Here is a 9,032-nt window from a genome sequence, read left to right on the forward strand (position 1 = left end):
TTATTGCATTATTTACAACAGCCAAGTTATGGAAAGCAAACTAAGTGTCCATCTATAGATGAATGGATAAAGGATATGTGATATATATATGCCATAAATATATATGCAAAAAAGAATCAAACTTTACCATTTGCAACAAAATGGATGGACCTAGAGAGTGTTATACTAAGTGAAATAAGTCAGACAGAGAAAGACAAATACTGTATGATTTCATTTATATGTGGAATCTAAAAAACCAAATAAGTGAACAAACAGAATAAAACAAAAACAGTCATAAATACAAAGAACAAACTTGTGGTCACCAAATGAGGGGGATGGGAAAAATCGATAAAGGGGACTAAGAGGTAAAAATCTCCAGTTTTATTACCCTTTTTTTGTGTCTGTAACATTTTGGGAGTCTAACAGTCTTCCTCCAGTTTGTCCTGCCTCTGCCTCTGCCTCTTTCAGTCCATTCTGGCAATTTTTCTAATGATATTCTCAAAAACCTTGTAGATTTCCCATATGTCACAGCAACTCATGCCATTAGTCCATAGGGTCTTGCACAGATCCTTCCCAGATAATCCCATCTCTATTCCTAGCTATGGCTGAGATGGTTGAAGAGATTCATGAGTCACACACTTACTCTCTTCAGTATTAGCAAACACAACCACATTCTTGACTTTCTCACCATAGCACACCTTCATGAGAGTAAATAGCTTAATTTTGTGTATTTTACAATGTTGATATGCTGAAAAATTTCCAAATCACCAAGTCCTGGATCTATTTTGCTTAATAGTTCTTTCCTCAATTTATCTCTTTCCTTTGACACTTAACTAATGCAGCAGGAATAAATTAGGCCATACCTTCAACACTTTGCTTAGAAATCCTCTCAGCTAAATATCCAAGTTTGTCACCTATAATTTCTGCTTTCCACATTATGGTAGGACGTAATTCAGGTAAGTTTTGTCAGTGTGTAACAAAGATTGCCTTTCCTCCAGTTTCCAATAACATGCTCCTCATTTCCTTCCTATTTATCACCAGCATAACCTTTAATATTCATATTTCTAGCATTTTACTTTTGACAATACATGTATTTTCTAAAATGATATATGTTTTATCTTCCATGCTCTTCACTTCCTTCTGAGATCTCACCAGAGTAACACTCAGTGTTAATATTTCTAACAACAATTTGTTTAATTCAACCTAGGATTTTTCCATCAAGCTTCTCAACATTTTTCTAGCCTCTATCCATTATCCAACTCCAAATTCACTTTCACACTTTTAGGTATTTGTTATGGCAGCATTCCACTTCCAGGTACCAAAATCTGTACTAGATTCCTCTGGCTGCTATAACAAATTACCACAAACTTGTTGACACAAACAACAGAAAATTATTTTCTCATGGTTCTGTAGGCCATATGTCTGAAATCAGTATCACCGGTCAATATCAAGCTGTCAGAGGGCTGTGTTCCCTCCACAGGCTCTAGGGAGAATCATGCCTTACCTCTTCCAGTTCCTGTCACTGTCTTTATTCCCTGACTTTTGGTGGCATTGCTACAATCTTCAAGGTTAACCTCCTCACATCTTTCTGTGTTTAATCTTTACATTGCCTTCTTCTGTGTGTATCTCTTAAATCTCTTATTTCTTTTGTCTTTTCAATGCACAGTCTTTATTTTCTCTAAAAATTGAGGTAAAGGGGACTCTTTTGAAAAGGAAACCATCTGCATGATTGAAAATGGGTAGCTCTTAACTTACTCAATGTTATGTGTCAATTATATCTCAATAAAGCCTGGAAAATTTCTTAATACAAAAAAAAAAAACTGAAAAAAAGAAACTGGGAGGGTCCAGCTTCATGCAATAGCTCCAATGTGCTCAGAGGAAGAAATGAAAGTTGTCCAAAGTTAACCAAAAATTTCCTATTTCCTGAATGACTAGTATTTCCTGAGTGACTAGTATTTCAAAGATGAAAGCAATCAGTCAAAAGTTTGAGTCTTACTGTCCCTGGAAATATGAAACACTGATGCTCCTGTTACCTCAGCTGAGCATGCTGGCTGGCATTTCTGGTATTAGTGAAAAAATTGCCCCAATTTCCCAGGTTCTTCTGCTTTCCCCATGACCAACTTGGGATCTGCCCCGTCCTCCTGCCCCAAGAGAACAGCTAATTCTTGTAAGTCTTGGAGAATACTCTGCAGATGTGAATGTCTTGTACCATGAACCAACTTCACAAGAGTGTTGGATAGGCAAAGGTTTCTATAAGGGTCAGGAGAATCAGAGTAGGGCAAGATTTTCAACAATAGCCCCACCAGAAGGACAATATTTCAGGGTGGGCCTTCTCCTTTGTCCCTTTTCATTGTGGCCGGACTGGTCCTGGATTTTTAGAAGCTCACAGTGACATTCTACAGGCACTCAATGGTTTTGCTATTTCAGACCCTTGGGGCACCCAGGTCCTCCTGCAGTCACTGAGGTACTTGTCACACTAGGGCTTCAGGCTCTCAACCAAGGCACAGTGGAGGCCGGTCTGTGCCCCCTACCATGTTGACTTGATGAAGGGGGAGAAGACCCTCTAGAGCAGGCACAACAAGAAGTAGTGCTAGACCAGTTGGGAGTAGATGATGCCTGGGTGCACTGCATAGGTGGTGACCCCTGTGCCTTGGAGCCTCTTGGCCAGTTCCCAATTAAAAATATATTGGCCACCTAGCTGTGGCAATGAGCAAAACTCCTGGCTGTAGTGCTTCTTACCCTAGAGTTTGTGGAAATGAATCTTGCCAGCATGGTTAGTTACCGATGACAGGTTCATCACCTGTGAGGGTACAGACGTTTTCAGCAGCTCCAGGAGCAAGTGGGCACAAAAGAAGTGGCCCAGGTGGTTGACTCCTAGGTGGGTTTCAAAGTCACCAGCTATCTTGGAATATGGATACATTATCACTCTTGCTTTGTTGGTCAAAATATGGAGCTGCTTTTTCTCTGCCAGAAAGCCCTTAGCAAAGACTCAGGTGGATTTGGTATTGGACAGGTCCAGTTTCTGAATTAGCATCTGAGAGTTCTTTGTATTGGCCTAGATTTCACTGGCCAGCAGATTATCCCCCTTAAGTATATCTTGGTAGGCAATGCATAGTTGGGCTCCTCTGCTACCAACCTCTCTGTCTCCTTGCTAATGTCTATGTTGGCTCCAGTGATCACCCCTATCTCCCTAGGAAGCTGCATGTTTGTTCTCCATACCCGAGCAGCAAAGAACTTCCTAATGGATGGAGCTATCACATATTGGAAAGAAAGGAAGGAGGTGAGCAGTCCAAAGATAACTGGCATCTTTTCAATTTTTTTAGTTGCTGCTTCTTTAGCAAAAGCAGCTTTTATTCCAACTCTGGCTTTGTCTCCTGGTCTGGGTCCAACCTTTGGCTGCTTCTCTCTTCCCCTTCTTTAGCTTCTCTAGCTCCTGGGCACTCAGTAACATCTTGGCTTGCCTCTTTCTTACAAGGACACATGTGGTTGCATTTAAGGCTCACCGAGATAATCCAGGATAATCTCCCTATCTCAACAGCCTTAACTTAATCATATTTACAAAGAACCATTTTCCAAATAAGGTAACATTTACAGGTTCCATGGATTATGGCTTAATATCTTTGGGGGGCATTATTCAGCCTACTACAAGGAGTAAATCAGACACCTTGTTCTGAAGTTCTAGGATCACTGGGTTTGGAAAGGAGTGACCAGAGCTTTCTGAGGCCACATGGGCAGAAGTCAGTGGAGACTGGTGGGAGGGATGTGGGCTCTGTGGTCAGACAGACCTGAATTCACTTTCCAGCCTCAACATCTGATGACCTTGGGCAAGTTACTTAACCTTTCTGACTCTCCATTTCTCCCTCTGTGAAATGAAGTAGTAACTGTTCCTCCCTCACAGGGCTGTTGTAACTTGTACTTGTAAAGCACTTAGCATAGGGCTAGGCACATTGTGAGTGATCAACAAATATTAGCTGTTATTATTAAATCATGAACATGGTGGCAATAATATCATACATTTGTTCTGTGTTTACTTTCTTCTGGTTTCACAAGAGATCATAACATACACTCCAAGGAGGATATGATATAGATGTCCTTATTGCCCCATATCACAGATGTAGTTTCAAGAGGCCAGGACTTGCCCAGAGTCAGTTAACAAGTAGTAGAGGAATAGACGAAGACCATGTCTGGCCGATCTTTCAAAATAATGTTAGGAGGAGATTGTAAACCCCAGCACATGCAGAGGGCGTATGTAAATGATGGACACGTCTGCAAGCAGGAAAGTCTATGGCCAGTTGTATGGACAGACTTGCCAACTCTTAGGGCTGCAGACTGTGGTGTGAAAAACCAGGATGGTGGAGGTCTCTGTGCTCAGTAATTTTCTACAAAGACAACAAGAGACACTCTCTGCCCAGTGGTGGTGACAGACCCCTGTATGGGGGCAAAGCCTGTACCATGAGCCAGGATGCTGTGTACCTTCTGACTCCAGGCTGGATGGATGAAAAAGCCAGCATCATGTGGCTCTGGGAGTTTTCCATGATTCCTGAAGAATATTGTTCATTGAGCCCAAGATTTTTTTCACTCTATATTTCAATCTTTTTTCTTAAAAATTAAACTTTATATTAAGTGTAACATAAAGATGGAATCTTGCACAAATTGTAGCTATCATTTGACATAGGTAGGGGAACTCAAGATTTAAGAGTTGGTATTATTTTCCTCAAGGTAAACCACTGCTGTTGAGTATGATATCAGAAAAATATATCTACCAGTTTCATGGTTCAACAACTTAGACTTTCTTGCATGTATTTCTGATATGATTGGCCATGTAGACTATTGTTACCTATGACATTAAAAATAGCTTTATTGAGGTGCATGGGTGGCTCAGTCGGTTAACCATGTGACTTCAGCTCAGAACATGATGATCTCACAGCTCATGGGTTTGAGCCCTGCGTCAGGCTCTGTGCTGACAGCTCAGAGCCTGGAATCTGCTTTGGATTCTGTGTCTCCCCTTCTCTCTGCCTCTCCTCTGCTTGTGTTCTGTCTCTCTCTCTCAAAAATAAATAAGCATTAAAATTTTTGAAAAAAAACTTTATCAAGATATAATTGGCATACAATAAATTGTACATATTAAAAGTGTACAATTTAATGAGTTTATATATTACACATATTCACCATAATCAAGATATTAAATGTATTCATCACTCTCCCCACTCTCATCCCCACTCTCACACATTCACTGATCCTGTCACTAAAGTTTAGTTTGCATTTTTATAAAGTTTTATATAAATAGTACCCTTATTCGTATAACTTCCTTCACTCAGTATTATTTTGAGATTCATCCATGTTGTGTAATATGGATATACTCTAATTTGTTTATCCATTCATTTGTTGATGGAAATTTAGGTTATTTTCAGTTTTTGACTATTACAAATACATTTGCCATGCAAATATTGTACATGCCTTTGTATAGACATATATTTTCTTTTCTCTTGGAAAACAACTAAGAGTGGGATAGCTGGATCATATGGCAGATACATGGTTAGATTTTTAAAAAATGTTTATTTATTTATTTTGAGAGAGAGAGAGATAGAGAAAGTGAGCAGGGGAGGGGCAAAGAGAGAGGGAGAGCAAGAATCCCAAGCATGTTCTGTGCTGTCAGTGCAGAGCCCAATGAGGGGCTTGATCCCCTGAGCTGAAATCAAGAGTCAGATGCTTAACTGGCTGAGCTACCCAGGTGCCCCGTTGCATGGTTAGAATTTAAAGAAACTATCAAACTGTTTCCCAAATTAGCAGTGTACGAGAGGTCCAGCTCCTCCACATAAATGCCAATACTTATTATGGTCATTTTAATTTTAGCCATTCTATTAGGTGTGTAGTGGTATGCCTTTATGTATGTATTTTTGAGAGAGAAAGAGACAGCACAAGCAGGGGAGGGGCAGAGAGAGAGGGAGACACAGAAATCTGAACCAGGCTCCAGGCTCTGAGCTATCAGCGTGAAGCCCGATGCAAGGTTCGAACCCACAAACTGAGAGATCATAACCTAAGCTGAGGTCAGACTCTTAACAGACTAAGCCACCCAGGTGCTCCTAATTTTTTTTTTAATTTAGAGAGAGAGAGAGAGAGAGAGAGAGAGAGAGCATGAGTGGGGAAGAGGGGCAGGGGGAGAGAGAGAATCCCAAGCAGGTTCCACACTAAGCATGGGGCTTGATCCCACAACCCTGGAATAACAACCTGAGCTGAAATCAAGAGTCAGACGTTCACTGGACTGAGCCACCCAGGTGCCCCAGGTTTTTATGTTTTAAATTTATATTTCTTTATTGACAATGATGCTGAGCATATTTTCATGTATTTATTTCTCATCTGTATATCTTCTCAAATCTATTGCCTATTTTTTATTGGGCTACTTAAAATTTTTTAATGTTTATTTATTTTGAGACAAAGTGCAAGTGGGGGAGGGGCAGAGAGAGAGAGAATCTGAAGCAGGCGCCAGGCTTCGAGCTGTCAGCACAGAGCCGGATGTGGGGCTCGAACTCATGAAACGCAGAATCATGACCTGAGCTGAAGTCAGATGCTCAACTAACTGCGCCACCCAGGCGCCCCTATTGGGCTACTTTTTTTTAATGTTTATTTATTTTGAGAGAGAGAGAGAGAGAAAGAGTGTGTGCATGTGAGTGGGAGAGGAATAGAGAGAGGGAGAAAGAGAGAATCCCAAGCAGGCTCCATGCTGTCAGTGTAGAGTCCCATGCAGGGTTTGATCCCACAAACCATAAGATCTTGACCTGAGCCAAAATCAGGAGTCCATCCCTTAACCAACTGAGCCACCCAGGTACCCCACTGACATTGTCTTTTTAGCCAATGGGCTTGCTTTTAACAGATTTGTCATTTTAATGTGTCTTTCATTTAATGTATCACCCTAAATTATGTATAGAAAAGTGAACAGAAGTCATTCCACAAAATTCTTTACTGACTATTCACTACCATATTCACTATCAATAAACGATTAGAACAGTGGTTCTCAACCAGGGGTAATTTTGCTCCCCAAAGGACATTTGGCAATGTCTGCAAAATTTTGTCATGATTGGGTTGAGGGGGCCACTGGCATCTAGTGGATAGAGGCCAGAGATGATGCTAAACATCCTACAATGCACAAGATAACCTCCCACAACAAATAATTATCTAGCCCAAGATGTCAATATTGTTGAGGTTGAGAAATTCTGCATTAGAAATAAGTAAATATGCAGATATGAGCCTCACAATAAGTGTACTTATGCAGACAACACAATGTAGACAGATGTAGCTCATTTAATTTTTTAAATTTATTTTTTAAATGTTTTTATTTATTTTGGAGAAAGAGAGAGAGAGAGAGAGAGAGGAATATGAGTGGAGGAGGGGCAGAGAGAGAGGAAGACACAGGATCTGAAGCAGGCTCCAGCCTCTGAGCTGTCAGCACAGAGCCTGACGTGGGGCTCGAACTCACAAACCGCTAGATCATGACCTGAGCTGAAGTTGGACGCTCAACCGACTGAGCCACCCAGGTTCCCCTAGCAGGGCTCATTTAAATTTCATATAAATTTTGTACTTTCCAGGGTGCCTGGGTGGCTCAGTCGGTTGAGTGTCTGACTTCGGCTCAGGTCATGATCTCTTAGTCCGTGGGTTCGAGCCCCCCATCGGGCTCTGTGCTGACAGCTCAGAGCCTGGACCCTACTTTGGATCCTGTGTCTCCCTCTCTCTCTGACCCTCTCCCTCCTCCACTCATGCTCTGTCTCTGTCTGTCTGTCTCTCTCTTTAAAAAATAAACATTAAAATTTTGTTTATCCTTTCCTCAAATCCTATAAAAACTGTACCTTTTCTTTTATGTGGTGAGATGTCCCATGGTTCTTCTGATGTCTAGTTTCCCTCATTGAAAAGGGTCAATAAACTTGACATTGTTGGACTGCAGGTTTGTTGCTGGTGCTTAAGAGCACTGCCTCTAGCTGTTAAAATCCAAATGCCACTGCAGTTGATTAAGCTAGACCAAATTTATGGGACATCTCGGTGGCTCAGTCGGTTAAGCGTCCAACTCTTGGTTTCAGCTCAGGTCATGATCTCACGGTTCATGAGTTCAAGCCCCCAAACCGGGCTCTATGCTGACAGTGTGGAGTCTGCTTGGGATTCTCTCTCTCTCCCCTCCCCTGCTCGCACTGTCTCTCTCTCAAAATAAATAAATAATATTTTATTTATTTAAAAAAAATTTTTAATGTTTATTTTTATTTTTGACAGAGAGAGACAGAGCATGAGTGGGGGAGGGGCTGAGAGAGAGGGAGACGCAGAATCCGAAGCAGACTCCAGGCTCCGAGCTGTCAGCACAGAGCCCAATGCGGGGCTCGAACTCACACTGCAAGATCATGACCTGAGCTGAAGTTGGATGCTCAACTGACTGAACCACCCAGGTGCCCCAAATAAATAATATATTTTTAAAAAAGAACAAATTCATGCTGTGGAATCAGATTCTTTATTTTGAGATATGTTTCTGGGAAACTGGACTGGTCTAGAAACTCTGGAGGAATGGAAGTAGAGTGATGAGCTTCTGAGATAAGCCTCTGAAGGATGGGAAGGGTAAGCTCAGTATAGGCCCTAATTCACAAGCATCCAGGGCTGAAATACTCTCTACTTGCAGTGACCTTGACCCTCCTTTCCCTGCTGCAACAGCTTCATCAGCTCCTGAAGGCTTAATGTCCATACGATGGACCAGCCCTGTGGTCTGAATCACCCAGCAGAACTGATATGTTAATGGAGCTGGGACTGTGTAACCTGGGTTCCTACAACAGTAGCCAAAGCAAGCTGGATCACCAAACACAGTACCCTTGAAGGGTGGCACTGATGTTCAAGCTTAGCACCTCATTCCAGATGGATGTTGAGATTCACACTGCCTCTAGCTGCTAAAATCCAGATGCCACTGCTCATCAAATCCTGAGTAATTAATTGTTTTTCCTTCTCTGGCCCAGAATTTCCCATGGCTCCACTGGCCCCTGGCCCTTAATTCCTTTCAACCTGCAAAGCTGCAAAGCAAAGCAGTT

The 9,032-nt window shown here is 41.7% G+C and overlaps 1 pseudogene; it reads right to left on the bottom strand.

Annotated features, from left to right (window-relative positions):
* Positions 1-2,247: 2,247 nt before the first annotated feature.
* Positions 2,248-3,285, bottom strand: LOC145713800 (retinol dehydrogenase 12 pseudogene; annotated as a pseudogene).
* Between the last annotated feature and the right edge of the window lie 5,747 nt (positions 3,286-9,032).

This window comes from Panthera onca, chromosome X (genome assembly GCF_046562875.1).
Source record: "Panthera onca isolate mPanOnc1 chromosome X, mPanOnc1 haplotype 2, whole genome shotgun sequence".
NCBI lineage: Eukaryota > Metazoa > Chordata > Mammalia > Carnivora > Felidae > Panthera > Panthera onca.